Source organism: Hevea brasiliensis, chromosome 2 (genome assembly GCF_030052815.1).
Source record: "Hevea brasiliensis isolate MT/VB/25A 57/8 chromosome 2, ASM3005281v1, whole genome shotgun sequence".
Classification (NCBI taxonomy): Eukaryota; Viridiplantae; Streptophyta; class Magnoliopsida; order Malpighiales; family Euphorbiaceae; genus Hevea; species Hevea brasiliensis.
The window spans coordinates 9,189,920-9,202,876 of record NC_079494.1 but is presented as its reverse complement, the minus strand read 5'-3'; the positions used below and the strand labels follow the sequence as shown (position 1 = coordinate 9,202,876).

Below are 12,957 nucleotides of genomic sequence, written 5' to 3'. Positions count from 1 at the left end.
TTATAGATTAGCAAGGATGAGGGAAAGGAAATGTCAAGATCTCAATCAAGTTAGGTGCATTAAGGATAAAGAAGGAAAAGTGTTGGTGAAAGATGAGGACATTAAAGAAAGATGGAGAAATTATTTTAATGATCTTTTTAATACTAGTCAAAATGGTAATAGCGTGAATATAGATTATAAAACAATAGAAAAGAATGTGAATTATACTAAAAGGATTAGATCTTTAGAAGTAAAGGAAGCACTTAAGAGAATGAAAGTGGGTAAAGCCTGTATACCCGATGAAATACCAATTGAAGTGTGGAAGTATTTGGGAGATATGGGAGTGGCATGATTAACTAAATTATTTAATAAGATTCTAAACTCAAAGAAAATGCCTGATGAATGGAGGAAGAGTATTTTAGTACCTATTTTTAAAAATAAGGGAGACATACAGAGTTGCTCAAACTATAGGGGAATTAAACTCATGAGTCATACTATGAAGTTGTGGGAGAGAGTGATGTATGTATTTTATATCATCATTTAGGTGTAATTTTTGCACATTATTTACCCTTGTTCATAGCCATTATTATAGATATTAGTGTATATTTAGTCAATTTTGCAATTTTCACTTTTCTTAGTTTAATTTTTGGAATTTATCTGTTTTGTAGGTTAAATCTGGAGAAATTTGATGTATTTTGATCAGAGTAGCCATTTGGAGGAGATTAAAGTCGAATTGCAAAAATTTTGAAGTTGAGTAAAAAAATGGCCGAGAGCGACACAACTGCAAAGACAACCGAATTAGCTTATGTCGCAAGTTGTGTCGATCGTCAGATATTCACGCCGAGAGCGACACAACCCGCGACACAACTGACTCGGCTTATGTCATTTTTACTGGAAATAATTGACGTGGCATTTCCGTTACTCCAGCTTTTTACCTCACTTTCTCTGGAACCTTCCCCCTTTTACCCATTCTAGGGCAGACCCTTAGCCTATATAAAGCCTCATTTTATCATTATCTTTTCATAGAGAGCAAGAGAGGCATTTTTGGCAAGATTAGAAAGAGAAGGAGGGAGCACTTTCTGCATTTCTTTTTCAGCAGCCTGCAGAACTCGTTTCTGCACTTTTCTGCAGCAGAATCTGCTGCATATTTCTGGGTTTTTCTACCCCTTAGCTTACATTTCCATTATTTCTTCATTTATACATTTGGGTTTGTCTTTAAACAATGATTTATGAGTAGTTTATTGAGATTCTAGAGATGGGTTTGTAAATATTGATTTGTATTGTGGTTTTGAACTGATTTAGCCATTTAAATGGGATTTGTTACATTTTGATTTATTGCTTGTGAGCTTGTTGCCTTGCTTGATGAATGGGCCCTCATTAAGTTAAGCTTTAATCCTTAATAGATGGACTGAAAAGTGAATATTAGGGATAGATAATCTTGCAATAAACTTTATTTTCTTGGTGTTAGAGATAAGCTAAGAGGATTAAGGGGAACTTTCCAAAAATCAATTAGAGCTTTAAATGGGTTTTTGTTAGGTTTGAAATACCGTGAAAACAGGGTTTGATTTAATGAAAACCAACTTTGAAATGCTTGAAAAAGGTTTCAAAAATTTAAGAATTGATTTCCCTCAAAATTGCAATTCTCATGTGTTTGGCTAAAGTAAGGATAAACCACATGCAAACAATATTGAAAATTCAATCTCTAGAATCAATTTAATTTTCATTGAATTTAGATTTAAATCCTCCAAATCTCATAAATAGCAATTTCAATTTAAATCCAATTTAAATTTAAATCCAATTTAAATCCAATCTCTAGAATCACTTTATTTTTATTGAATTTAGATTTAATTCCTCTCAAATTTCATAAATAGAAATTTCAAATTAATTTTTGGTAATCTAGTTTAATTAATTTTAGTTAATTGATTGATTTAGTTTTAATTCCTCAAATACCAATTTTAATTCCAAATTTCATTTTACATCTTTAATTTTTGTCTTAATTTGAAATTTCATTTTACATCTTTAATTTTTGTCATTCTAATTAGCTTATACTTTTATTTCCAATTTAAGCACAATTCCCTGTGGGATCGATATCATTTTTTTAAAACTATACTCATGACCCGTGCACTTGCGGACACCGTATCAAGTTTTTGCGCCGTTCTTAGGGAATTGTTTGTTTTTAAGTTGGATTTTAATTGTTTTAAGCTAATTAGAATTTTTATTTTCTTTTATCTTCACTATTGTTCCTTGTGTTTTTCAGGTACTTTTCTTGTTTATGAGACGATCGAAAAGCACAAGTGATACCGAATTGTTGTTCAATCCTGAAATTGAAAAATTCTGTCGAGCTAACAAAAAGGAATACAAGAAAAGAAAAGAAGCAGAAAAAGAAGAACAACAAATATTTGAGCAAGAGGAGACAATAGAAAATATGGAGAATCAAAATAGAGCTATTGGTGGAGATAATGGAGGAAACGAGCAAAACGGGCAAAATGCTAATCAAAATGATCCTCAAAGAAGATCCATGTTAGATTATGCTTTTCCTAGATGTACTGATGTGAGAGATAACAGACCTATTATTGGAGCTAATCAATTTGAATTAAAAACTGGTCTTATTCAAATGGTTCAGAATTCACAATTTGGAGGTAGCCCACTTGAAAATCCTCATTCTCATTTGAAGAAAATTTTGATGATATGTGGTACACAAAGACAACCTGGAGTTTCTAATGAAGTTATTCGGCTCACCTTATTTCCATTCTCTCTTCGGGATTCAGCATTGGAGTGGTATGACTCACTCCCACAAGCTATTATAGCTACTTGGGAGCAGCTATCTCAAGCTTTTCTATCTCAATTTTTCCCACCTGGGAAAACCACTCATTTGAGGAATTTGATGGTAGCTTTTAAACCAAGGGATGATGAAACTTTGTATGAATCTTGGATGAGATTTAAGGAGCTTGAAAGGCAATGTCCTCATCATGAAATACCGAAATGGATGATTGTTCAGAATTTCTACACTGAGTTACTCGACCATAAGAAACACAATTGATTTACAAGCAGGAGGAGATTTCATGAGAATGACAAGTGAAGAATGCTATGATCTATTAGAGAAGATTGCTCATAATACCCATTTATGGGGAAATCCTAGAGCACTTGAGCCAAAGAAAGCTGGGATCTATGAACTAGACTCAGTTAGCTACATGAATGCAAGATTTGACCAGTTGACTCAGCTTCTTAGTGATTTTTGCACAAAGGCAACAACCTCAACTCCTACAACTATGCAACAAGTTGCCTTCACAGATGGAACTCAAAGTTGTGGAGTTGATTACTCTTCTTATGGAGATGATTATTTGCAAGAACAAGCTGCTTATGCAGGAGGTTATCAACAGAAACCTATGGGAAATGCTTATTCTAATGTGAACAACTCAACATGGAGACCACAAGCAACTTTTGCTCAACAAGGCCAAAGCTCAAATTATGCTCATAACCAGCAGTTTATGCAGCAGAACAAGCCTCAATTTCAGCCCACAAGACAACCACCACCTGGATATCAAGCAAGAGCACAACAATCCCTTCCACCCCATGAACCGAAGCCAACCTTGGAGAGCATGATGGAGAAATTTTTTGCTGAACAAAGCAAGATGAATAACAAATTGGAGGAAGAAATGCAACACATGAGACAAACCATGGATCAATTACAAGTCCACAACCGCATGTTGGAGACTCAATTGGCGCAACAAGCAAGCTCATCAGGAAGCAATTCCTATGGGAAACTACCTAGCCAACCACAAAACCCTCATGAGCAATGTAAGGTTGTAACCTTGAGGAGTGGTAAAAAAGTTGGTCAAGAAAGTGAAAACAAGAGAGAAGAAAAAGAGAGCACAAAAGAAGAAAATTCAGTTGGGAGCAAGAAAAATGAAAAAGAAGAAGAAAGCAAAAGTGAGCAAGATGAGGGAGAGAAACCATACATCCCACCTGAACCTTATAAGCCCACCCTTCCCTACCCTCAAAGATTCATCAAGCATAAGCTAGACAAACAATTTGGCAAATTTCTTGAAGTGCTAAAGAAGTTGTATATCAATGTGCCATTCACTGAGGCACTATCCCAAATGCCGAGTTATGCCAAGTTTTTGAAGGAGATTCTTTCCAACAAGAGAAGGCTAGAAGATTATGACACCATTAACTTGGGAGAGCAATGCAGTGCTATAATCCAGAAGAAGTTACCTCCCAAACTCAAAGATCCGGGTGTGTTTTCCATTCCTTGTCATATTGGTGATAATTGTGTGGCAAATGCCTTATGTGACCTTGGAGCTAGTGTCAGCCTAATGCCTCTTTCAATATATGAGAAGTTGAATATGGGAGAGTTGAAGCCCACAAACATGTATCTTTCATTGGCTGACCGTTCAATTAAGTATCCAGAAGGCATTCTTGAAAATGTGCCTATCAAGGTTGGGAAATTCTACATTCCGGTAGACTTTGTCATTTTGGATATGGAAGAAGACACAAAAGTTCCTATCTTATTGGGAAGACCCTTCTTGGCAACAGCTGGTGCATTAATTGATGTGAAGGGTGAGCAATTGACACTTAGAGTGGGAGATGATCAAATGATATTCAACATCAATCCTGCCATGAAAAGGAAACATGAAGAAGTTGAGTCTTGTTTGCGGGTAGACATTATTGATGAGATTGTTCAAGAGCATTTCAGAAAAAGCTACCCACAAGACCCACTTGAAAATTGCTTAGTCCATGGTGGGAGCATTGATGATGATAATCACAACATAGCTGCTTTTGCACAACACTTGGAGAGCTCTCCACCACATCCTGAAGCCACAATTTTTCAACTTGAAGAAGTGCAGAATTTGGAGATCAAACCACCATCATTAAAGGTAGAGGATGCCCCAAAGGTAGATCTTAAACCTCTTCCTTCCAACCTCAGGTATGCTTTTCTTGGACCAAATAAAACATATCCTGTTATAATTAATGCATGTTTGACTGATATTGAGATTGATAAATTGTTGAGAGTTTTGAGGGAATATAGGAGAGTTTTGGGTTATGCAATTGATGATATAAAGGGAATTAGTCCAACAGTTTGTATGCATAGGATTTTCCTTGAGCCAAATAGTAAACCTTCCATTGACCACCAAAGAAGATTGAATCCTACAATGAAGGATGTTGTGAAAAAGGAAATCCTAAAATTACTAGCTGCTGGAATTATTTACCCTATTTCTGACAGTGAGTGAGTTAGTCCTGTGCATGTTGTACCAAAGAAAGGTGGGGTGACAGTTGTTAAAAATGAGAATAATGAATTGATACCCACTAGAACTGTTACAGGTTGGAGAATGTGCATAGACTATAGAAAATTGAACAATGCTACAAGAAAAGACCATTTTCCCCTTCCTTTTATGGATCAAATGTTAGAAAGATTAGCCAAGCATTCATTCTTTTGTTACTTAGATGGATATTCTGGTTTCTTTCAAATTCCAATACATCCTGATGACCAAGAAAAAACTACCTTTACCTGTCCCTATGGCACCTTTGCCTATCGAAGGATGCCATTCGGATTGTGTAACACCTGGCACATTTCAAAGGTGCATGATGGCCATTTTTTCTGATTTTATTGAAGAAATTATGGAGGTCTTCATGGATGACTTTTCAGTTTATGGCACTAATTTTGATTCATGCTTGACTAATTTGTCTAAAATCTTGCAGAGGTGTGCTGATAATGATTTGGTGTTGAATTGGGAGAAATGCCACTTTATGGTCCAAGAGGGAATCGTTTTAGGGCATTTGATCTCAAATAGGGGAATTGAAGTGGATAGAGCCAAAATAGAAATTATTGAAAAAATGCCACCTCCAACCACTGTCAAAGGAGTGCGGAGTTTCCTTGGACATGACGGGTTTTACCGGCGATTTATTCAGGATTTTTCTAAACTTGCTAAACCCTTAACAAATCTTTTGAATCATGATGTTAAATTTGATTTTAATCAAGATTGTATGGTTGCTTTTTGCAGGTTGAAGACGGCCTTAACAACAGCTCCTATCATGCAACCCCCAGATTGGACTTTGCCATTCGAAATCATGTGTGATGCAAGCGAGTTTGCTGTTGGAGCTGTCCTTGGCCAGCGAAAAGATAGAAAACCTTATGCCATTTACTATGCAAGCCGAACCCTTGATGAAGCTCAAGTTAATTATGCCACAATTGAAAAGGAGTTCCTTGCGGTAGTATTTGCACTCAATAAATTTCGTTCTTATTTGGTCAACTCAAAGGTAATAGTTTTTACTGATCATGCAGCAATAAGGTACTTAATGAGAAAGAAAGAAGCTAAATCTAGGTTGATTAGATGGATTTTATTACTTCAAGAATTTGATTTGGAAATAAGAGATAAAAAGGGTGTTGAGAATGTGGTGGCTGATCACCTTTCTAGGATAAAAACTGAAAATAAAGATGATGAAATTGTGCCAATTGATGAGTTTTTCATGAATGAGCAGTTGTATGTGTTGAATTCTACACTTCCATGGTTTGCTGATATTGTGAATTTCTTGTCTTGTGGTGTCTTGCCACCTGATTTATCTTGGCAGCAAAAGAAAAGATTCTTGCATGATGTTAAATTTTATTCTTGGGAAGAACCTCTTTTGTTTAGAAGATGTAATGATGGAATAATTAGGAGATGTATACCAGAGGAAGAAATAAATGATGTTATTTACCATTGTCATTCCTCTGAATATGGTGGTCATTTTAGTGTCTCAAAAACTGTTGAAAAGGTCTTAACATCAGGTTTCTATTGGCCTAAAATGTTTAAACATGTGAGAGACTTTGTAAGCAGGTGTGATAGGTGTCAAAGAGTAGGCAACATTTCCAAGAGAGATGAGATGCCCCAACAGTCCATATTAGAAGTTGAACTATTTGATGTGTGGGGAATTGATTTCATGGGGCCATTTCCATCTTCTTATGGAAATAAATATATCTTGGTAGGGGTGGACTATGTATCTAAATGGGTAGAAGCTATTGCTACACCTACCAATGATGCAAAAGTTGTGGTAAAATTTCTGAAAAAATTTGTTTTGACCAGGTTTGGTGCCCCACGTGCCATAATCAGTGATGGTGGTAGCCATTTTTGCAACCACCAATTTGAAAAATTGATGAGAAAATATGGGGTAAAACATAGGATTGCCACACCATATCACCCTCAAACAAATGGCCAAGTAGAAATCACAAATAGAGAAATCAAGCAAATCTTGGAGAAAACTGTCAATAAGTCCAGAAAAGATTGGTCCCTTAAATTAGATAACACTCTTTGGGCATATAGAACAGCATTTAAAACCCCCATAGGAACTCCACCTTATAGGTTAGTTTTTGGGAAATCATGCCATTTGCCCGTAGAGTTAGAACACAAAGCTTATTGGGCCATTAGAGCAATCAATTTTGATTTACAAGCTGCTGGACACAAAAGACTTTTGCAACTTGATGAATTAGATGAATTGAGACTTGATGCTTATGAAAATGCTAGGATCTATAAAGAAAGAACTAAAAAATGGCATGATAAGCATATCAAGAAAAAGGACTTTAAAGAAGGAGATTTGGTTCTCTTATTCAATTCAAGGTTGAAATTTTTTCCAGGAAAATTAAAATCAAGGTGGTCAGGTCCATTCAAAATTGTGAAAGTTTTACCTCATGGTGCTGTGGAAATTTTTGGTGAAAAATCTAGTAATTTCAAGGTAAATGGACAAAGATTGAGGCACTATTCAGTTGGTGAGCCAATTGAGAAGATAGCAACTTGCTATCTTTCTCATTCTCCATAACATCTTGAGTGAGTATGGTCAAGCTAAAGACCTAAACTTAGCATTTTTGTGCATAACTCTCAATTTTTCATTGATTCTTTATTTCTTTCATATATATATTTGTTTTTAAGTTTTTCTATACTCCTTATTCAGAGTTTAACATTGTTCTAATTTCCTTGTGCAGATGGGATGCAATTCATTGCAAGCAAATGAGCATAAAAAAAAAAAAAAATTGTGTTAGCTCCCCATGCTAAAAAAAAAAAAAAAAAAATTTAGTTGCTTAATTCATTAGTGTTTTTAACTTGTTTAGTTAATATTTTGCTTGTGTTGTTTTTTTTAGTTCCTCATAAAATACATTTTTCTTTTATATCTCTAGTACATTGCTCACTTGCTTTTATGTGCTACTTCGGATTTACACTTGATGGTTACATTTTTGAGCTTAACTTCCTATTTCAACTTTTCGAGTTTACTTGATTTAATGGATTCCATTGCACTGTTTCTTTTGCAATGAGTACAGCAGCTGTCCAAAATTTTACCTAATTAAATTGGCTGCACTTCAATGAGGTAACAATTCTCATCTCAGCTTGTGTCACTTTCAACACAAGTTGTGCTATCGCTTATGCAACAGGGTAATAATTCTTTATCCACATATGAGCCCCCATTTTGCACATATAGCCAAATTATCCCATTCCATGCACTCTCTTAACATTGAGGACAATGTTCATTCTGAGTATGGGGGAGAGGATAAATTTTTTGCAAAAATTATTTTTCCTTTTTCATTTGCATATAGTGACACACTCATTACTTCATACTTGTACATATTCACATATATACACTGCATATAGCTTCATATATACTTAGTACTTAGTTGCATATAGGTTGACTATACATTTATACACTCATGCATTTCATTCATTCATTCACAATTTTTGGATTTTTAAACCAGTCTTTGGATTCCATAAGCCACTTATTCAAGCAATCCAATTTGCCTTTAGATGGTTAGTGGAATGAAAGTTCCAGCTGGGTACAAAGTCTTAAGCATTATTCTTTCTCTTACTTAATAGCTGAAAATTAATACATTCATCTAGGTATGTAGATTCTGATTAGTTATTTTGAGTTTTGAGTGTCTGGATAAGCCTTTAAGAAAGAAAATGGTCATTGTCGTCTCACCATTCCTAGAACAAGCATCTTAGATCTTTCAAAGCGAAATTTTTAACTTGCATTTGATAAGAATATGATTTAGGCATTTCTTCATATTTTAAACCTCACATTTAGCCTTAACCTACCTTAATTTCATTTTAACCCTTGCAAACCCCCTTGAACCTTAATTCCCTAATTTCTTTGGAACCCAAATCATTTACCTAGCCATAAAACCTAAACACTACCACCTATCTATGAGAATAATATTTTAGCAATTAAGTGCATAAAAAAAAAAAAAATCTCGGAGGATTGAAACATCTTGAAAAGTGCTAGAGTAATTGTGAAAAGTTGAAAAGGTCACCAAAATATCCCAAAGGTAATTTTGGGTGTGACATGAAATAGGGACACATACAAAATCAAAATAAAATAAAATAAATAAGCATAAAAAGTAGTCCCTTTGTATAATCATTGTGATAGCACTTGAGATTCATTGTGAATTTCTTTCCTCTTGATATTAGAAAAAAAAAAAAAAAAGATGCACTTTGAGTTTCATGATTAATATTATTCTCATATTTTGTTTACCTTATTCCCTTTCTTTGTTAACCACAATCTTACCCTATTAGACCCCATTACAACCCTTAAAAAGACCTAATGATTCTTTGAAAAATGCTTGTTACATTAGTAGAGTTAGATCTTTTATGCTTGCATATGGGTTTGGTAATATAATCTTCCATACATTACTCACCATCTATTTGAGACACATTGGCTATCTATTTCATTTAGGTTTGTTTTGGCACAATTGACTCTTGTAGCTGGTTGGTATTTGTTGCTTGGGTTGATTGGTTAATTCTTAGCTATTCTGTAATAGTTGAGAGTGCTTGCTTCATTCTTTGTGCTTTTGCTGGTCGGAATTTGGAATGTTGGTGGCTAGAGGTAAGTTGGTGGTTTGGATTAGTGAATTTTGTGTTTTCAAAGACTGATTCTATTCCCTTCCAAATGAGTTTTAATGAAATTTTGCTTGAGGACAAGCAAGAGTTTGAGTATGGGGGAATTTGATGCATGTATTTTATATCATCATTTAGGTGTAATTTAGGTGGGGGACATACAGAGTTGCTCAAACTATAGGGGAATTAAACTCATGAGTCATACTATGAAGTTGTGGGAGAGAGTTGTGGAGCATTGACTACGTCATGATACTTCTATCTCTCTCAATCAATTTGGTTTCATGCCCGGTCGTTCAACTATGGAAGCGATCTTTCTCATTAGAAGCTTGATGGAGAAATATAGAGATGTAAAGAAAGATCTACACATGGCTTTTATTGATTTGGAGAAGGCTTATGATAGTGTTCCAAGAGAGGTCTTATGGAATGTGTTAGAACAAAAGAGGGTATCTATTAGGTACATACAAGTATTGAAAGATATGTATGAAGGAGCAACTACTATTGTGCGCACAGTGGGAGGGGACACAAGAGATTTTCCGATCTCAATTGGATTACACCAAGGATCAGCCATAAGCCCTTACCTTTTATATTAGTTTTAGATGAACTGACGAAACATATACAAGAGAGTATTCCTTGGTGCATGATGTTTGCGGATGATATTGTTCTGATAGATGAGACACGAGAAGGAGTCAATAGAAAGCTAGAACTTTGGAGAAGTACTCTAGAGTCAAAGGGTTTTAAGTTAAGTAGAACGAAGATAGAATACATGCATTGCAAGTTCAGTGAAGGCCAAACTAGTGATAGGGAAGGAGTTAGTTTGAATGGAGTGATACTGCCCCAAAGTAATCACTTTAAATATCTAGGCTCAGTCCTTCAAGTAGATGGGGGATGTGAGGAGGATGTTAGTCATAGGATTAAAGCCAGATGGTTGAAGTGGAGACGTGCCACGGGAGTTTTATGTGATCGTAAGATTCACAATAAATTGAAAGGAAAATTTTACCGTACAGCCATACGACCGGCTATGTTATATGGTAGTGAGTGTTGGGCACTGAAAGAGTCGTATGCATCTAAGATAAGAGTTGCAGAGATGAGAATGTTAAGGTGGATGAGTGGCCATACTAGACTAGATAAAGTCCGTAATGAGAGTATTAAAGAAAAGGTAGGAGTGATGCCAATTGAAGATAAGTTGAGAGAAGGGAGATTGAGGTAGTTTGGTCATGTGAAGCGTAGACATACGGAGGCTCCAGTTAGACAAGTAGAGTACATTAGGTTAGAGGATAGAAAGAAAAAAAGGGGTAGACCTAAATTGACTTGGAGGAGAGTAGTACAACATGACCTAGAAGCATTACACATTTCTGAGGATTTAACCCTAAATCGTTCAGAGTGGAGAAAGCGAATTCATATAGCCGACCCCAAATTTTTGGGATAAAGGCTTAGTTGAGTTGAGTTGAGTTGAGTTGAGTATTTTCTTAGGTCAATGTGTTCATTGAACCCATATATATATATATATATATATATATATATATATATATATATATATATATATATATATATATATACCTGGTTGATTCTCCTGATCTCCTCCTATATATACCCACCAAAACAGCCATTCTTTTCAACAAATGAAGCTGAAACATCTCTAGAAGCATTGCACAAAGATAGAAAAAGCAACAATGAGCCATACTTGCCATAGTTTATTTTCTCACGGCTCCATTATTATCTTTCTTCTTCTTCTTCTTCTCCTCCTATGTTCCACCAAAGTGGAAGGCTGCAGGCCTCTCCAGCATCGGCTTTCTCCTACTTCAACCAAATCATTCAAGATCTTGCAAGCTTATTCTGGTCCTAGTAGGAGAGGGATCGGCCATGTATCTCTAGCGTTTTCTGGCCCCAGTCATGGCGGGATTGGTCACAAGTGACCACTAACTTGCCCTTAACGGTTTGTTTCAGATGGCAAATGAGATTTATTCAGCCACAAAAGTATCCTAAGTTTTAAACCAACAAAAGTGCAGTGAGTGCTTCCAAATGTGCGTGAGCATGAAATGTATAATATTCTCTGTCTGATGTATAACCAGTCTATTTATGCAACAATTTAAAAAAAAAAAAGGAGAGAGATTTTCTCTATTTTTGTTGGAACTTATTTTGTGATTTCTCTGCTTGCTGCAGATAGCTTTATTAGTTAATTAATTATATCTTTTGTATGGTCGAAGGAGAAGTTTTGATGCTATTCTCTGTTATGGTGGTTCAAGATAATCTAAAAATGATTGCTATGGTGTTGTCTTAATTTTATTATTTTTATGGATAGTTTGCTAGTGATTATTTAATTTATGAATCTTTCTTATATACGTTCACTCTGCTATGAATTTATAATGAGATTCAGTTATTAAATTTATAAATTTCATATATTTATATTTAAAAAATTTAATAAATACTTTAATATCACTGATACCATAAAAATAATAATTAAAAAAAAGCTCACAAAAAACTCACATGCAAAGTGGATGATTTATGCTGCCAACTACACATAATTAATGAAAAAAAATTACACATATAATTGGGATTTTCCCATTTTGTTAATTAAAAATGCAAGAAGAGTTGGCCCAATCAGATCTGATAAGACAGCCCATCAACATTGAATTATTTTGTTGTTATTGCTACAAGCCCATCAACTATTCTATCCTCTGATAAAATGGTTTTAAGAGTGATTTAATTTGACGTTGTTTACGTCAAAATGACGATTAACATGTAATTTGGACAGTATTCTCCACGGGGGCTGACGCTGATTGATCAATGTTTGGTGCTCTACGCCTCCCAAACGGAGGCACCCTTCCCAGCTTAATTAATTATGCTTAGACACGTCAATTTTTAGCCCCACATCGCTCTATTTTACTCGTTTTCTCTTCTCCATTTATTAAGCAATGCTCACCGCTGGTCCACGATACCATCGAAAAGATATTTTTATTTAAATTCAATTATCATATATTTAGTAAATAAATTTTATTATATATTTTTTATATTATTATAATAAATTTAATTTTATATAAAAATAAATATAATAATTTTTAATCAATTGAAAATAATCTAATTAATTGTCTTTTTCACTTTTAAAAATTAATATATATATATATAT

At 34.8% G+C, this 12,957-nt stretch overlaps 1 non-coding gene across 1 annotated transcript; it reads right to left on the bottom strand.

Moving 5' to 3' along the window:
• Positions 1-2,848: 2,848 nt before the first annotated feature.
• On the bottom strand, positions 2,849-2,955 carry LOC131178108 (small nucleolar RNA R71). The gene has a single exon (XR_009147241.1). It is a non-coding gene; the product is annotated as a small nucleolar RNA R71 (small nucleolar RNA).
• Between the last annotated feature and the right edge of the window lie 10,002 nt (positions 2,956-12,957).